This window comes from Meles meles, chromosome 11 (assembly GCF_922984935.1).
Source record: "Meles meles chromosome 11, mMelMel3.1 paternal haplotype, whole genome shotgun sequence".
NCBI classification, from domain to species: Eukaryota; Metazoa; Chordata; class Mammalia; order Carnivora; family Mustelidae; genus Meles; species Meles meles.
Genome location: NC_060076.1, coordinates 30424024 through 30441060, shown reverse-complemented (window position 1 = coordinate 30441060; position 17037 = coordinate 30424024). Strand labels below are relative to the sequence as shown.

Below are 17037 nucleotides of genomic sequence, written 5' to 3'. Positions count from 1 at the left end.
CGTTAAAAAAAAAGGTATTATTAGTGTGATGTTGGCTCTTTAAAATTATATGTGATTAAACTTCATCCAATAGGAAGAGAGGTACACAATGATCTGAGGTTGTTTCATATTCCATTTGTAAAATCATATGGGAAGTCTCTAATTTCCATGTTGGGTAACAGTTTTAAGGGTGTTTATTATTATTTTGTATGATTATCATTATGCATAGGTAATAATAACTACATTTTTCTAACACAAGAGGAATAGGAGGCCAGTTTTTCAGATTAAAGCCCAAAGTTGAACAATTATCAAGATATTTTAGGAGAGGGATGCCTGGGTGGTTCCGTGGGTTAAGCCACTGCCTTCAGCTCAGATCATGATTCCAGGGTCCTAGGATTGAATCCCCTATTAGGCTCCTTGATAGGCAGGGAGCCTGCTTCTCTTTCTACCTCTGCCTGCCACTCTGCCTGCTTGTGTGCTCACCCTCTCTCTCTCTCTCTGACAAATAAATAAAATCTTTAAAAAAAAGATATTTTATGAGACATAATAAATTGAGGGATTCATGAGAGAGGTAGGAGGAGTGGCAACCTAGGAAAAACCGGGAAAATTATTGGAAAGACAAGATTCCAAGATTCTGATTCTCATTTGATAAGCCCCCTTCTTTTTTCCACATTAGCTACCTTCCCTCCCTTGTGGTAGGGAGGGTGTTTTCTCTTTTTTTTTTCTCTTTATATAAAACTGTACTGTAATGTACTGTACTGTACTGTAATCTGTGCCCCAGATTACACAGAGAGAGTAATCATAATTCTCATTACATGTCTATGTAAGAACTTCTATTAATAATAATAATATAAGAAATGTCCTTGAAATCACCACCCAACATGGAGGAGTATCTGGGTGGCTCAGTTGGTTAAGGGCTGACTCTTAATTTCAGCTCAGGTCATAATCTCAGGATCATGAGATCAAGCCCTGCATCAGGCTCCAACCTGGGTGTGGAGCCTGCTTGAGATTCTCCCTCTCCCTCTCCTTTTGCCCCTCCCACTTACTCTCTCTCTCTCTCTCTCTCTCTGTCTCATAAATAAATAAATAAAATAAAATAAAATAAAATAAAGAAAAAGAAAAAGAAATCACCACCTAACATGGAAACCAGAACTCTGACAACAGCTTCCATCTGTCTGTATGATCCTTACTTGTTCATCCTCTTGCGTATGAAAGAAAAAATTATTCAATGGCACTTATTGAAGACGGTAAAGCATCATAGGGTGCCATGATGGTAGGTGGAGGGACCCCCGAGATGGGGTCTTACAGAAGTGTCTTACAGACTCAACTCCAAAGATGGTGTGAGCAAGTGGGACTGTATTGACAAGGAACAGGATTGGGATTGTTGTAAAGCAAATCACTAAGGGGAGGGAAGCATCAGGTGTAAAGGGTGATTCTGGCTAAAGGTACTCCGTAGGATTCTTGCTGAAGATCAGCCACAATGATCAGATATCCAGGGTGAGGTTTCCTGCTAAACTGATTTAGCTGGGTTCTGGCTGATACTGTTTACAAGGAAGTATACAGAAGGGCCTAAGAGAAGATTCAGGAGCCTGACTAAAGTTTGGTCAAGTAAAGAATCTTTGTGAGTTGTGAAGAAAAACTCTTTTTTCCTCAAGATTTATTTATTTATTTATTTGAGAGAGAGAGAGCAGAGCAAGTGAGAGAGAACACGAGTGGGGAGGAGAGGGAGAAGCAGTCTCTTTGCTGAGCAAGGAGCCCCATGTGGGACTGGATCCCAGGATGGCAGGATCATGGCCTGAGCCAAAGGCAGACTCGTAACTGCCTGAGCCACCCAGGTGCCCCCACAAGGAAAAGCTTTATTGAAACTGTTACTTTACCAAAACACCATAAACATTTTATTAAAGATGTACTGCAGGCTGTCCCAGGACGTGCCTGCAACTTACCTGAACACTCTTGGTTTCCTTCTTCATCCACCATGAGAAGGCTCTCCAGCCGCTCACGGCCCTCAACATTGGAAATGGTGTCATGGTAACCTCTAACCCTCCCCTAATGCTGAGATTCTTTCCGTTTCACAAAAGAGATAAAAAACCCAAAGCCGAGAACTTCTGGAGCTAAGTCCCAAATTAGACATTCTAAACTATTTTTATTGCAGTAAAACTTGGATTAGCTGAAATACTAACATTGTGCATCTCTGAATACTCAGACTCCTCACTCTGCTCACCTGACTTTGACAGCAGAGACATCCTGTCTCACCTGGTATGTCTCCTATTCAATCTTGGCCTCTATAGTCTTTAGCTTCTAAACAAACCTCCGGAGGGCTAACCCAATGAATTTTCTAAAAATATAAACCAGATCAGGTTTCTCTCCAGCTTAAAACACCCCACCAGGCCAGAAGTTCAAGCTCATTTGCATGACAGTCAAAGCCAGGCATAATCTGGCCTTGGTTCATAGCCCTTGCTCTAGAGTGGGTTACCTGTCTGGAAAATGAGCTCCTTGGAGGCATGGAGCGGTCTTGTTATACACCAGTTAGTTATAACGGGTATTTTTGGAATCAATTAACGGACGTAAGAATGAATGAATAAGGAAATGAAGGAAACAGTGGTGAGTAGGTCTGGATACTGCCTGTGTTATTCTTTGAGGTAGCCTCGATCAGATGGAAACTATAGTTGATCCTTGATATCTGCAAGCAATAGTTGCTTAATGAAATACAATATAATATTTTTACTGTGAGTCTGATTTCAAATTGTGCTTATTTTTTATGTCTGATATCCAATTTATTTTATTTTAGACCCAGAGTTCACAAGCGACAAGTTATCCAAATTTCTAGAGAGATGTCAAACTAACTTTTTGATTGGCCTGTATTTTTTTAAATTTCCTATTTAAATATAATATACATATCATCAGATTTTTTTAAACCTGAGATTTTGTTTTCTTTTGTTGTTGTAAGTATTTAGTTATAATAATGAATTTGTGTTTTTTAATGCCGGGGGAATTATTTTTCTGCTTTTTAAGGAATACCTACGGTTACATGGATTGAAAATTAAGTGACTATATTAATGCGGAAATTCTTACAAACTACTTTTTTTCTAACTCTGCAAGTTTATTTTATTTTTATTTTTTTACAGGTTATTTAATTATTTGGCAGAGAGAGAGAGAGAGAGAGCAGCGCACAAGCAGGGGGAGCAGAAGGCAGAGGAAGAAGCAGGCTCTCCATGGAGCGCGGAGCCCACTGCAGGACTTGATCTTGGGACCCTGAGCCGAAGGCAGATGCTTAACCAACTGAGCCACCTAAGCATCCCAACTATGTAAGTTTAATTTATAAATCTGTTTTTCTTTTTATAAATCTGATAATTTTATATGTTAATAAGCAGTTTTCCTTTAATCAATTAATAGATTTGAAATTACATTTGTATATTTAAATGCATTTGATTTTCTAACGTTTTAATTACCTGAGTAAACTCAACACTTTTGTAAGCAAAAGCTTACTATTTAAACAACTTTTGAGCATTTAATACATTTTTACATAGAATACTTCTTAAATCTTGTAACGTTCAAAGCAGTTTCTACAATCAAATTCTCCTGTCTTTCAATCTAAAATAATAAGACTGACTGTCAGAGTCTCCTAAACATTGTAAACAAACACAGCTTTTCTTGAAACAAGTGAAAGTTTTATTCTATATGCTTTTTTAAAAAAGATTTTATTTATTTATTTGAGAGAGAGGGAGCACAGAGGGAGAGGGATTGGGAGAAGCAGACTCCCCACTGAGCAGAGAGCCCAGAGCTCAACACAGGGCTTGATCCCAGGGTCCTGTGATCAGGGCCTGAGGTAAGGACAGACATTTAACCAACTGAGCCAGCCAGGCGCCCCAACACCATGTGCTTAACTCAATTCATTTTCTCTGTACTTAATTATAAATCTCCCCAGGATTGAAAAACCACTCACCTAACTAAGGAGAAATGTTTTAGCTTCTGAAGGAAGGAGAAGATACTGGGTCAAAGACTCAGGAATGGGAATCAGATGCACGTCTGACAGACATGTCAAGCTGTCTGTTACCGTCACAGTATCACTCTGTGTGCTGGGGATTCACTTGCCCATGTCTCTTAGAAGCAATTTTGGTTGCCTGATTTACTTTTTTAAAGATTTTATTTATTTATTTGACACAGAGACATAGTGAGAGAGGGAACACAAGCAGGGGGAGTGCGAGAGGGAGAAACAGGTTTCCCAATGAGCAGGGAGCGCAATGAAGGGTTCCATCCCAGGATTCTGGGATCATGACCCAAGTCGAAGGCAGACGCTTAAGGACTGAGCCAACCAGGCGCCCCAGGTTGCCTGATTTGCATTAGTAACTAACTTCTATCACATGATTGTATAAAGACTCTTCGCTGCAGTCCTAGCAATTTATATCCCCCCACCTCCTCTTATTTTAAAGAGAGAGAGCTGGGTGGGGAGGGGGCAGGAGCAGAGGGGAAAATGAGAAAGAATCCCATGCAGGCTCCATGCCCAGCATGGAGCCCAATGTGGGGCTGGATCTCACCGCCCTGAGATCATGACCTGAGCCAAAATCAAGAGTGTGTGTTTAAACAGCTGAGCCACCCAGACGCCCCTCTCATATTTTTGTCAAACTCTTGGCAGCAACTCCACAGTAATTTCGTTCTTTTTTTTTTTTTTCTCCCCAGAGGGCTAGAGAGAAAGGGAAAGAGAGAGAGGGAACGGGCAGGGGAGGGGCAGAGGGAGAGAAAGATCCTCAAGCAGGCTCCACACCGGGTGTGGAGCCCAAAGTGGGGCTTGATCTCACAAACTTGAGATCACGACCTGAGCCGAAATCAGGAGTCAGATGTTTAACCAACTGAGCCACTCAGACGCGCCAACCCCACAGTGATTCTAAAAATAGATTATACCTAATTAATATAGTTTCTGTTTTTAAAGTTTACTTATTTTATAAATAGTTTATGCTCATCGTGAGAAATTTGCAAATACAGTCAGATAAAAAGAAAATCAGGGGCAACCGGGGTGCTCAGTGGGTTAAGGCCTTTGCCTTCGGCTTGGGTCATGATCCCGGGGTCCTGGGATGAAGCTCCTCTTCAGGCTCTCTGCTTGGCGGGGGGCCTACTTGCCCTCCCCACCCCGCCACTGCCTGCCTCTCTGCCTACTTGTGATCTCTGTCTGTCAAATAATAAATAAAATCTTAAAAAAAAAAAAGAAAATCAAGATTTCCTGAGAGTAAAATCAAAATCAAATCCAAATTCCTATCTTTATGTGCTCTCATCTCTCATTCTGTGGTGTGTGTGTGTGTATATGTGTGTGTGTGTAACAGGATACTTCTGGCTGTTTGAGGCCAGCAGGGACTTCACTGCGTTTCCCACCATCGTGTATTTGCGTTCATTGCAATGCTGAGGCTTTTATTTTGGAACTAGAGAACATTTGGGTAGGAGGCAGGGTGAACAAAGAGAAGGAAAACTAAAGGGAACAGGATGGCGCGTGTCTCATCCTTCCCGCTGAATGGGGAAGAGACTCTGATTAGAGTCAGAAATAGAACAGACCATTTGTACTGAAGTCAGGTCTCCACAATTTCCCTCACTGCTTTTCACTAATGGGGGCATATAAACAACTCCAGTTGGGAAATCAGTCCCCAAAATAACCTGGGAATACTTCCACTGGGACTGTTTCTGCCTTGGTAAGGGGTAGCTCAGAGATACCATATTTGGACGTACATCTGAAATGATGATATTTTAAATTCATTCAGTCCTCCAACCGGATCTTTGAATTCTGTGTTAGTTTCTATTGTAACAAATGACCACAAACCTAAAACAACACAAGCGTATTCTCTTACAGTCCTGGAGGTCAGAAGTCTGTTCTAGGGACTAAAATCAAGATGCCAGCAAGGCTGGTTCTTCCTGGAGGCTTGAAGGAAGAATCTGCTTCCTGATCTTTTCCAGGTTCTAGAGGCTGAGCACATTCTTGGCTCCGTGCCATGTGTCACATCACCTTTGCTTTCCCTTCTTCCATCAGCCCATCATTTTCTTCCTCCTTCAAACCTCCTGCCTCCCTCTTTTTAAAAAGATTTTATTTATTTATTTGACAGAGAGAGACACAGCGAGAGAGGGAATGGAAGCAGGGGGAGTGGGAGAGGGAGAAGCAGGCTCTCCCACAGAGCAGGGAACCCGATGCAGGGCTGATTATGGAGCTCGATTCTGGGCTCGATCCCAGGACTCTGGGATCATGACCCGAGCCAAAGGCAGACGCTTAATGACTGAGCCACCCAGGAACCCCCTGCCTCCCTCTTATTAAGGACCCTTGTGATCACATTCCGGGCTCACCTAGTTAATCCAGGATAATCCCCCCGTTCTGGTCTATCGGGGCTGCTATAAGAGAATGTGGCTTTTAAACAGCAGACATTTATTTCTGACAGTTCTGGAGGCTGGGGAGTCCAACATCATGGTGCTGGCAAATTTGGTGTCTGGTGAGGGCCAGCTTCCCCATTGATGGCTGTCTTTTCACTGTTACCTCAGACGGTGGAGGGCCAAGCCAGCTCTCTGCAGTCTCTTTGATAAGGGCACAAATCCCAATCACAAAGGTTCTGCCCTCATGACCTAATCACCTCCCAAATGCCCCACCTCCTAATACCATCACCTTGGGGGTTAGGATTTCAACATATGAAGTCTGGGAGCACACAAATGTTCAGATATCCCCACCTCAAGATCCTTAAGTTAATCATATCTTTGCAATATAAAGTAACATAGTTACAGGTTCCAGAGACTAGGATGTAGCCGTCACTGGGGGGCCATTATTCAGCCTACTACACATGCCTACTGTTTGCCAGGCACTACTGTTTAAGTTCCAGAGAGATAGTAGTGATTAAAATAAGAGAGCTCTGAACCTGAACAGAGTTGGAGCTTAATGAATCTTTGGGAAAAGTGATCAGACCAGCAAATCTTATAAACCATAGCCACATGATTAGATTTGATTCCAAGTGCAATGGGAAGCCAGAAGGTAGCATTATTCAGTTTGTGTTTTTAAAAGGTCACTCTAGGGGCACCTGGGTAGCTCAGTCAGTTAAGTGTCCCACTTCTGATTTTGACTCAGGTGATGATCTCAGGGTCCTGAGATCGAGCCCCCCTTCAGGCTCTGTGCTGAGCCTGGAGCCTGCTTAAGATTCTCTCTCTCCCTTTCTCTGGCGCCTTTCCCCCCAGATCACTGTAATTGCTATAGAGTGAATGAAAGTTCCTGGAAGGGCCCCTTTCATTATCTACCCTTTATGGCCAGCTAAGTGCTTAGGGTCCTCTAACATTTAGGGGTTGGGTGGTGGTGGAGGAAGCAAGCAAGTGAGCCTGAAAAGAGTGAGCCTGTGAGGCAGGAAGAAAACTAGGACACTGCGATGATATCACAGAAACCGTTCCATGAAGAAGAGAACGTTCACAGAAGAGAACATTCTTCAAGAAGGGATTAATCAGTTGTGTCAACGTGTTAGAGACGAGGACACAGAATGGATGAGCGACAAGGCTGGAATCTGTGAGGTGCTGAATACAGTGGTTTCTCAGTGGAGTGTTGAGGGCAGAAGCCAGAATGGAGAAGGTTAAAGAGCAAATGGAATAAAGGCAAAGTCAGTAAAGGGAGTGGGTGAGGAGGTAAGAGCGACTGAATGCTGGAGAATGGAAAGCAGTGGGAGGGAGGGGACGGTGGAGGTGGGCTGGCCGTAGGTTCTGCTCTGGTTTAATTTCTTTGTAAAGAAAGTCTCAAAAGTAGTTTGATTTGTGCTTACCTTTTTCTCGTCTTCGTATAAATCATGATATAAGGGAGTTCATCTGTCTTCAACTCTGTTGGCCACTTTGAGATTTTCTGTCTTCCCTCGCTTAAATTTTGATGGTGTTATCTTTGAGAAAGGTTTTCCTCATCAACAAATACTATGGGATGATCATCATAACCACCTGGGTGTCCTGATGTCCTGACTCTGACCTTAAACAAAATTTAAGGTTTCTTCATGTCTCATAGCATGACCACACAGCTTCCTAGCAAGTCAGCCACAAACAAGTGAGTTTATGCAGTGAGATGAAAGTTTCCAGTAGCCAATGTCCTCTCTCATTCATGCTTCATAAACTGACTGTAACTACTGAGAGCTGAGCTTCTTAACCCCTTCCCTAGAAATTCTCCTTGTTCTGGAACAATCTGTTTCTTGCTCAATAAAATAGTCATATTAAGCAAAGTTCTCTGAATGTTCTTTTGGCAAAAGCAATGAGAGGGATGGTGGGGGTGGGGGGCAGCATGTGGTTGAGTGTGAAGTTCTTGTTGAGATCCTCGTTTTGCTTGGGGAGGTTTGGTGTCCAGCCCAATGAGGGCCCTGACCATTCCCGGGTCTCACCTCTGACTCTCCCTGAAGCTGTTAAATTAATTAAATGAAGAGGCTGCTAGAGTGGTGTGACTCTCCTGCTATGGTGGCTGGTGGCCGACTGAAGCAAACCAAGACCTCTGCCTGAAAATGCCCCAAGCACTGGAACTCAGAAAGCTAAGGGCAATTGATCACCCACAGCCAATTAAGCTAGTAATCTCCTTACTTTTCTTGCTCCTTTTCTCCACAGATATCTTTCTGCCAGCTCCTCTTGGGAGAGCACTCTTAACTGCTTACAGTTTGACCCTGCCTGATTAGAATAGATTTTTTTTTTAAATTTTTTAAAAGATTTTATTTATTTATTTGACAGAGAGATCATAAGGAGGCAGAGAGGCAGGCAGAGAGAGTGAGAGGGAAGCAGGCTCCCTGCCGAGCAGAGAGCCCAATGTGGGACTCGATCCCAGGACTCTGAGACCATGACCTGAGCCAAAGGCAGCAGCTTAAACCACTGAGCCACCCAGGCGCCCTGGAATAGATTTTTGCTCAAATAAACTCTTGTAGTTTATTTTTTTTTAAAAAAAGATTTATTTATTTAAGAGAGAGAGAAAGAGAGAGTGTGCAGGGTGGGGTGCAGGGGGGTGTGGAGAGAGAGTGAGAGAGAGAGAGAGTGAGTCTTAAATCGACTCCTTGCTGAGTGTAGAGCCCGAAGCAGGGACTTGATCTCATGATCCTGAGATCTTGAACTTAGCTGAAACCAAGAGTTTAATACTTAACTGTAAGGTGCCCTACTCTTACAGTTTTTAATATGTCTCAGTTTCTTTGAACAAAGCTCAAGCCAGGCTTAATTCAGCTTCTTGTTGTAGGAGGAGAGTAAGTCTTTAAACAAAGGCAACAATGCTCTCTCTTTGAATAGCTAGGTTTGTGCATGCTCAGTTTCTGCATTAAAACCCTTTCGTGGGGCACCTGGGTGGCTTAGTGGGTTAAGGCCTCTGCCTTCGGCTCAGGTCATGATCGTAGGGTCCTGGGATTGAGCCCTGCATCGGGCTGTCTGCTCCGCAGGGAACCTGCTTCCTCCTCTCTCTCTCTGCCTGCCTCTCTGCCTGGTTGTGATTTCTCTCTGTCAAATAAATAAAATATCAAAAAAAATAAAAACCCTTTTGTATTATTTGTATGTAAATAGTTGATAAATAAAATATTCAGTTAAGAAAATGGAGTGAATGGTAAATGCTGTGGGAAGAGGAAGCAGTGTAACTCCTCACCTGGTAGCCTGTTGGTTTTAAATGTTTCTCATTTCTTATAAAAATGGATGCTCTACACGTATTCCTGTGATTTGCTTACTCCACTCAGCTGAGCACATTTTATGCTTACTTCATATTAAGAAACACAGCTCTATATCACAATGTTAACGGCTGTAGAGAATTCTATATTATGGACATCCTATCATGTATTTACATTCATTCTGAAAATTTTGAAATTACAAATAATGCAGTGATAAGCATTTTTGTATGGCCATATTTAAACAATTATTTGCTTTTGTTTTTCTAATTATTTTTAATTAATTTTTAAAAGGTTTTATTTATTTATTTGAGAGAGAGAGTGAGATAGCGATCATGAACAGGCAAGGGGGAGGGGTAGAGGGAGAAGCAGACTCCCCACTGAGCAAGGATCCCAATGTGGGACTCGAACCCAGGACTCTGCGATCATGAACTGAGCCAAAGGCAGATGCCTAACTGACTGAGCCACCTGTTTTCTTTTTAATATACATTATTAGAACTATGTGTACTAACTGTTGGGTCACTGGGTAGGACTTATATTTTAAACTTTTACTACAAGTTGAAAGATTGGTAATCATTTTAAAAAGTAGGACAGTCTTCACAAGAACGACAACAAGAAATAAAACAAGATGTTCAGTACTTCAGATATTTTAGCACTTAATAGCAGCTTGAAACCACACATCTCTGCTGGTATTCTACATGGTAAGGCCACATTTCAAACAACCTGATCAAAATAGACTTGGTGATCACTTAGGGGTAAATGTCCACACACACATCCTTATTAGCTTAATAAAAATAAACACAAGCCAAAAAGAGACCATATCATACATGCTTTGGAGGGAACTAGTCTTCAAAGTCAACTGACATTTGAAATGTCAATACAGTGTCAAAAAGTTCTTCGTGGCTTGGACATGTTCAAGGAACAGTATCTTTATTGCTGTACTTTTGAAATGCCTATTAGCCTGGCATCCAATTACTTTTTTAAAACCTTATGCAATTACAGGCTGCAAGTAAATCCAGCTTCTAGGCTGGTGCATTAATTGTAATTTGAGGTTTTGATTCAATAACAAAAGCATAGTGACTTAATCTATTGTGAAGGGAAAATGCTACCAGCCAGGATGACGCTTTGGAGAAAACATAGGGAAGGGATGTTGCCTAAACATCCAAGTGAGATCATGTGTCTCCTGCTTTATGAATCTCTTCAGTAGGAAATGATACCGCCATCCTGCAGTAAAGATCCAGCTAGCTTTAGATTCTAAGAGCTACCTGTGACAGGTAACACATCAACTTAAATTCACTGTGTGTGTCTGTGTGTGTATAAGGTCAGAGTGTTTCCAGAGGTTCTGAGAGTGACAGAGGGGGAGTTGGCAGAGTGTCAAAAGTCTCAGGATGCCATGGGGCTGATGTTGGTTGGGAAGACTTGATGTGAGCTGAGGTTCTTGGGGCATTCTCTGGTGACTTCACAGCTGTAGAAAACTGTAACTGCACTAGTGATCAGTGTAGTCAGCCTTATTACTCCTCGGAGGTGGGGAGGTGGTGCTCAAAGGCAAGATTGGAAACATAGTTCTATGGCAAGACCTCCTTTTTTTTTTTTTTTAAGTGGACTCCGAAAGGGGTCTTGAACTCACAACCCTGAGATCAAGAGTCCCATGCTTAACTGAATGAGCCACCCAGGCCCCCGAAGACCTCCTTGTAACTGGACTGGCTGCTCTGTCTTCAGGCACTAGAAATTCATATCTGAATGTATTATAATGAATGTGAGTAACACCTTAATACATGCAGTTTGTTAGAGTCAATGGAAGTTTAAATTGATACCTTGTGTCAGTTATAGTGATATGAATTCTTTATTGATCTCAGAGTTATTTAAAAGCTAGACATAGATAATCATAATCCACACAGGACAGCACATATAAAATTAATAAATAGCATTTTTCAAACTTAAGTAATGTACAGGTCCCTCTCTAAAGGAAAACAAATTTCTCATGGACCACCTAGTACTTACCTAAATTATTTTTATTATAATGTTAGTTAAAATATGTATAAACATCATCGCGGTATAAATGTCTGTGCTTATATAACTACACAGATCAAAACATATGCAAATTAAATATAAAGAAAATAAAATAAGCCTCACATGAACAACATTTAACATGATGCTTGATGTCGTTTTGCTGAAATTAAGACCATACTTGAACTGTGAACAATGCATGGTATAGATTCTTGGGAGTTTAGTGATCTAGCTAACCACTCTTGACCGCTTCTGGGGAAGACGCCTGGTCTCTGTTCACGCGCATTCTTTTGAGACGTCTATAAATTCCAAGGGTGAGAGATAGTGTGCCTGGAAACCTGACTGTCCAAATTTGTGCTCTGAGGGGTTGAACTGGACACATACAATTATCCTGGCCTGGGATAAGGATTATTTTTGTGTGTGCATAAGAAAATTTTTGTGGAGGTGTTATCAATAGAGGTGTTAAAAGAATTTAAGTTCCCTGGTTAGCTTTAGACCAATCCTAAAGGCCCTCCTTGGCAGCCCTGTTGGGACCCCTCTCACTCTTGAGAGCTTTTTCTATATCTTCACTTAAAAGACTTCTATTGCTTTACTAAAAACAAACAAACAAAAATTGGTGAGAAATGAATTTTTGTGTGTGAGAGGATTTAAGTTCTACTTCTCTTAGCAAATTTCGATCATACAATATAGTTTAATTTTAAAAATGGAAATGAGATCATACTATTCATAATGTCATAGTGTTCATGTAAAGTTAGACACATTTTCCATTGTGAAGCTGTCCCATAACTTAAGTCAGCTCTTCTTGATAGCTCCCATCAGTATTAAAATAATATATCTCATTTTGCTTGTTTAGATTCTGGATTTGCTAAGCAGCCTTCTGATTATTTATAAATGTGGCTTTATGTACAGACCAGCTACAAGGAATATAAACGTCTGGTCTTGTTGAAATAATTAACAAGTCGGCATTTGGGTTATAACATTGCATATAAGTTTGGATAATGAATGTTTTATTTAGTCCCTGATCGCCCTTGGGAGTTCCTAAAATTGTAATCAGCTCTGTGTATTTGCCCTTGAGTGGGAAATAAGTGATGTCACCTATATAAAACCACTTGCGGAGGAAACTTTATACTGATCAGCCAGCCTTCTCTAGGGATACCTCTGCCTTCCATTGTATCCCAAGTTTTAACGTTACCTTCATTGTCAGAGCTGGTGGGTTTGAGCAGCAAGAGCTGGGACATAATCTGGAAAGTCTTAGTCAACAGAATAGAGACTTGAATTGGACCTTAAAAGACAGATATGATTTAGATGGTTGACGTAGGTGGATCAGTGAGCTGTTTACTTCTGAAAGACATGATTACAAGATGCTACTCGACAATGACCATCAGGAAACTTTGAAAAAATACAGGTTTGTTTCTTCCAGAACCTGGAAATTACACAGCATTCCTGGAGCCACACAGTGAGCTTGGGTGGTAGGGTGGTGGCAGGGTTGGAAGGGGCAAGTGCACACAAGGACCTGGGGTTCTGCCTGTTGGGGTTGAATGTAGGGGCCTAGAGTTTCCCAGACTCACCATTGGTGAATCTAAATTTAAGAGTGGGAATTTAAAGTGATAGCAGAGAGAAAACAACAAAACAAACCTGTGGCCTAAATGGTCAGTTACCAAACCCAACATCTCTAAAACAAAGGAGCCTAGGGGATGGGGAAGTGGTTTGATTCTTTGTCTGATCTTGTGCTTATTCAAGATAGTACTCTTTCAAGTGGAGGCTTCCGCAATCAAAGCTTAAATCACAGGGTGCCTGGGTGGCTCAGTCGTTTAAACTAAGCGTCTGCCTTCGGCTCAGGTCGTGATCCCAGGGTTGTGGGATTGAGCCCCGCATCATATAGGGCTCTCTGCTCAGCGGGAAGTCTGCTTCTCCCTCTCGGACTACCTCTGCTTGTGTTCCCTCTCCTCTCGCTGTGTCTCTCTCTGTCAAATAAATAAATAAAACCTTGGAAAAAAAAAAAAAAGCTTAAATCAGGTACTTGTATTACAAAAAGAAACCCCAGGGCTGGTGATGGGTTCTCTACAACATATAGGAAAGGCAGCAAAAAACAACAACAAAACAAAACAAACCCTATCTTTATTTGCAGATGCTATGATTGTTCTCCATCCTCTGTGCCCCCATATCCAAGAGACTCATCACACAGTTTTCTAAGATAATAAGTCAAATACAAAAAAATATATAGTTGTCCTATATAGCACTTATAAAGACTTGGAAAAATACAATGTAAAAAGTCTTATTATTGAAAGCAACAAAACCTTGGACTATCTAGATATAAACTTGATAAGTGACTTGAAAGACTTATAAGAAGAAAACCATGAAATCTTACTAAAACATAAATAAAGACTTAAGATAATGGAAAGATATGATGTGTTATGGGAAGATTAAATACTAGAAAATTTCATTTCTCCCTTAATTATTCTATAAATAGAATGCACTATATCGACATCTCAATGAAATTTTGTCTGTAAAGTGTACAAATTGTTTGGATAGGCCCTTACCCTAAATACCATCAAAATTGTGGGGAGGAGTCATCTGAGTTTTGGGGGAACACAATTCAGTCCATAGCACTAGGTTGTTCAAAGTGCTGGGAAATGGGCTCTTCCATTCTCCCCTCTGCAGGAATAAACACAGCCTGTAGCTTTGGAGTAAATTACAACAATCTCTTTACAAATCACCATCTGAGGTATCAAGAGGGTCTCTATGTGCTGGGAACAGGACCACCTTTCATCAAAACTCAGCATTCATTTGCAGGAGACAGATGGGAGCCCAGACCTCTGTGTCTCTTAGCAAGACTCCAAAGTGACATTCTTTGAACTCTCATAGTTTTGGGATCTCCATCTCGGGTTATCACTATCCTTGGGTCATCCAGTGGATGCTTTGGTTTGCTGTCAACATAATGGAAATTAAAATCATGAAAATATTAGTAACCTAAACATAGCATAAAAACGTAAATGACCAATTCTATGACTATACCATAGACACAACGTAGCTTTTTAGGAGAGCTTTAAATGAATGGTGGCTTCTTTGACAGTTTGTGACTCTATCAGCTCTCATGCTTCCTGCCTCCCTGGACTAAAGCCACAAGCACAATCTGCAGAAATCACACCAAGAGGGCATAACATAGTGGACCTGGTGATCTGGAGAGAAGGAGGCAGGGATGTGGGGAAGAAGAAAGATGTGTGGCGATGGTGAATGTCTGTGAGTGAGTGAGGGGAAGCGGGAACAAGAGCAGGGAGCTGGGTTCGACAGAACGCTCTCAATCAGGCACAGCTGGATATCATCATCAGAGCAGTGTTCCTCAAACGTGTCCGAAAGGGGAGGACAGAATTAACAAAAGCAAGAACTTACATTTCCAGAGAGTTTTCCTTTGGAGATTCTGATTCACTAAGCCTGGAGCTGGGGCCATGGAACCTGTATCTTTATATTTAACAAGTAATGTCGGGCTAGATAAAATACAACTTGACTAAAAGTAAGAATAAATAGAGGAATTGTGTTTAGCACACAGACAGTCCAATCTTGAGTTATAGGAATATTTGAATGCATGGAGATATAACAATAATGTTACAGCAGAACATTTGTAAGGTGCATAGACAAAATGGTAAAGAAAAATTCAAAGCATCTTAACTTTGTCTTTTAGGAGAGCATTGATCCCCCCCTTAAATAGTTGGCCAGATTCTGAGGTGAATTGAAGATAGGACCAAAGGGCAACGCAGTGCAGTACTTGGCAATCAAGCTTTAGGAGTGGAACTGGGGATGAAAGCATGTCGCCTGCTGCCACCTCGTGGCAGAATTGTGTAGTTAATGAAGACAGGTCAGAAACCGGAATAGCATATGCTGCTGGTCTTGTATTGATGAGGGCCAAACTTATTTTTCTAGGGCTATCCTTTTTTCTCTGGATTACGATGTTGAACAGGAGGTGGCTGGTCAGAAATAGGGAATATGTTCAATGAGAGAGGTCTCTGTCATCCTCCCCTTCATCTTTTCCATTTCCCCAATATTTAGGGTGAGGCTACCTCTTTGAACCAGACAGGTTATGTCAGAGGTGATGTGAAAAGTCTCATTCTCAAGGTGTCAGATGGCTGACTGAGGCTTTCAGAAAAGATAGATCTCACCAGTAGCTGGAGAATATGGTTTTCTACATGATGATAACGGAAGGGTTCTATAAAGATGTGCTCTCTTTTCAATTTTTGTCTGAGTGTGGGTTGAAGTTAGGGGTGAAGTTAGCACTATGAGGTGTGGATTGACATTAGGGGTGTCCTCACCCTTTCCCTGAGGCTCTTAGTTCTGCCCACCTCTGTGTTGCTTCATTATCAAGCTGGTTGGCAAGAAGTTTCCAGCAGTTTCAGAGTCCTCACATAAAAAATTTAGGAGATAAGTAAATTGTTCCTATTGTATTTCAAGCAATTAACCCCAATCAAATGGTCCATTGTTAAGACCAGGACTTTGCTTGGGGAATGAGACTTACTATTTTTATTAAGATAATTTTTAGAGATGAAATTGAAGTTAGCTTCCCCTAAGACATAGGGAATAAAGGGGGCTAGATGGATACTTGAATAAAATCCTGGTTGTGTTCTGTTCAGAAAGTGAGGGGAGGGGGGATGGATGCTGGGTAGGCAACGAACAATGTTCCTTTAGTATCGGTGATTGATTTGTCACAGTACAACACTCATGTGATGATACTCAAATGAAACTCAACTAATGGGAGGGAACTGGTATTAGTGGGGATTATAGTAAACGGAAAAAGAAGAGGAAGCACTGCTCAGTTCTAGGCAATGTGACAATGCAAGAATATAAGAATATACAAACATGTTAGTTTCAGCATTTTCAAGAGGAGCTGATAATCTGAATTTGTATGGCAAATATCCTATTTTATTTTTGTTTTGTTTTAAAGATTTTATTTATTTGTTTATTTGTCAGAGAGAAAGAGAGAGCATAAGCAGGGGCAGCAGCAGGTAGAGGGAGATGCAGGCTACCCACGGAGCAGGGAGCCTGAGGCAGGACTCAATCCCGGGATCCTGGGATCGGGACCTGAGCTGAAGGCAGGGGCTTACCAGACTGAGCCACCCAGGTGTCCCTCAAATATACTATTTTAAATGTTGGAAACTAAGTTTGTTTTTGTTTTTAACCACAAAAGGCAACAAGTACTGTCCAAAATAAACAAAGCTTATCTGTTGACAAAATATAGCCTGTGAAACTCTAGTTTACAAATTTTGGATGGAAGAACCATTGCCTGTCATTCAGTGGTCCTGAGTGTGCAAGGCTTATTAGGAACTGAGCAGCCAAAGGAGGGAGATCAGAGAGTATGCAATACATTTCAGCAGGTGTGTCTGATGCCAGGATCAGCCAAGAGGATCTTGGCTTCGTGAGGATTGAAATCCACCTTGAGCCAGCGGTGAGAGAGAGCACAATT

General features: G+C 41.5%; 1 protein-coding gene across 1 annotated transcript in view; it reads left to right on the top strand.

The window, feature by feature from the left end:
• The first annotated feature begins 3262 nt into the window (after positions 1-3262).
• Positions 3263-17037, top strand: part of RNF20 (ring finger protein 20) — a 40639-nt gene continuing 26864 nt past the window's right edge. The window contains exon 1 of the mRNA XM_046023504.1: positions 3263-3284. The gene's annotated coding sequence lies outside the window, so the exon portion shown is untranslated. The remainder of the gene's footprint in view (positions 3285-17037) is intronic.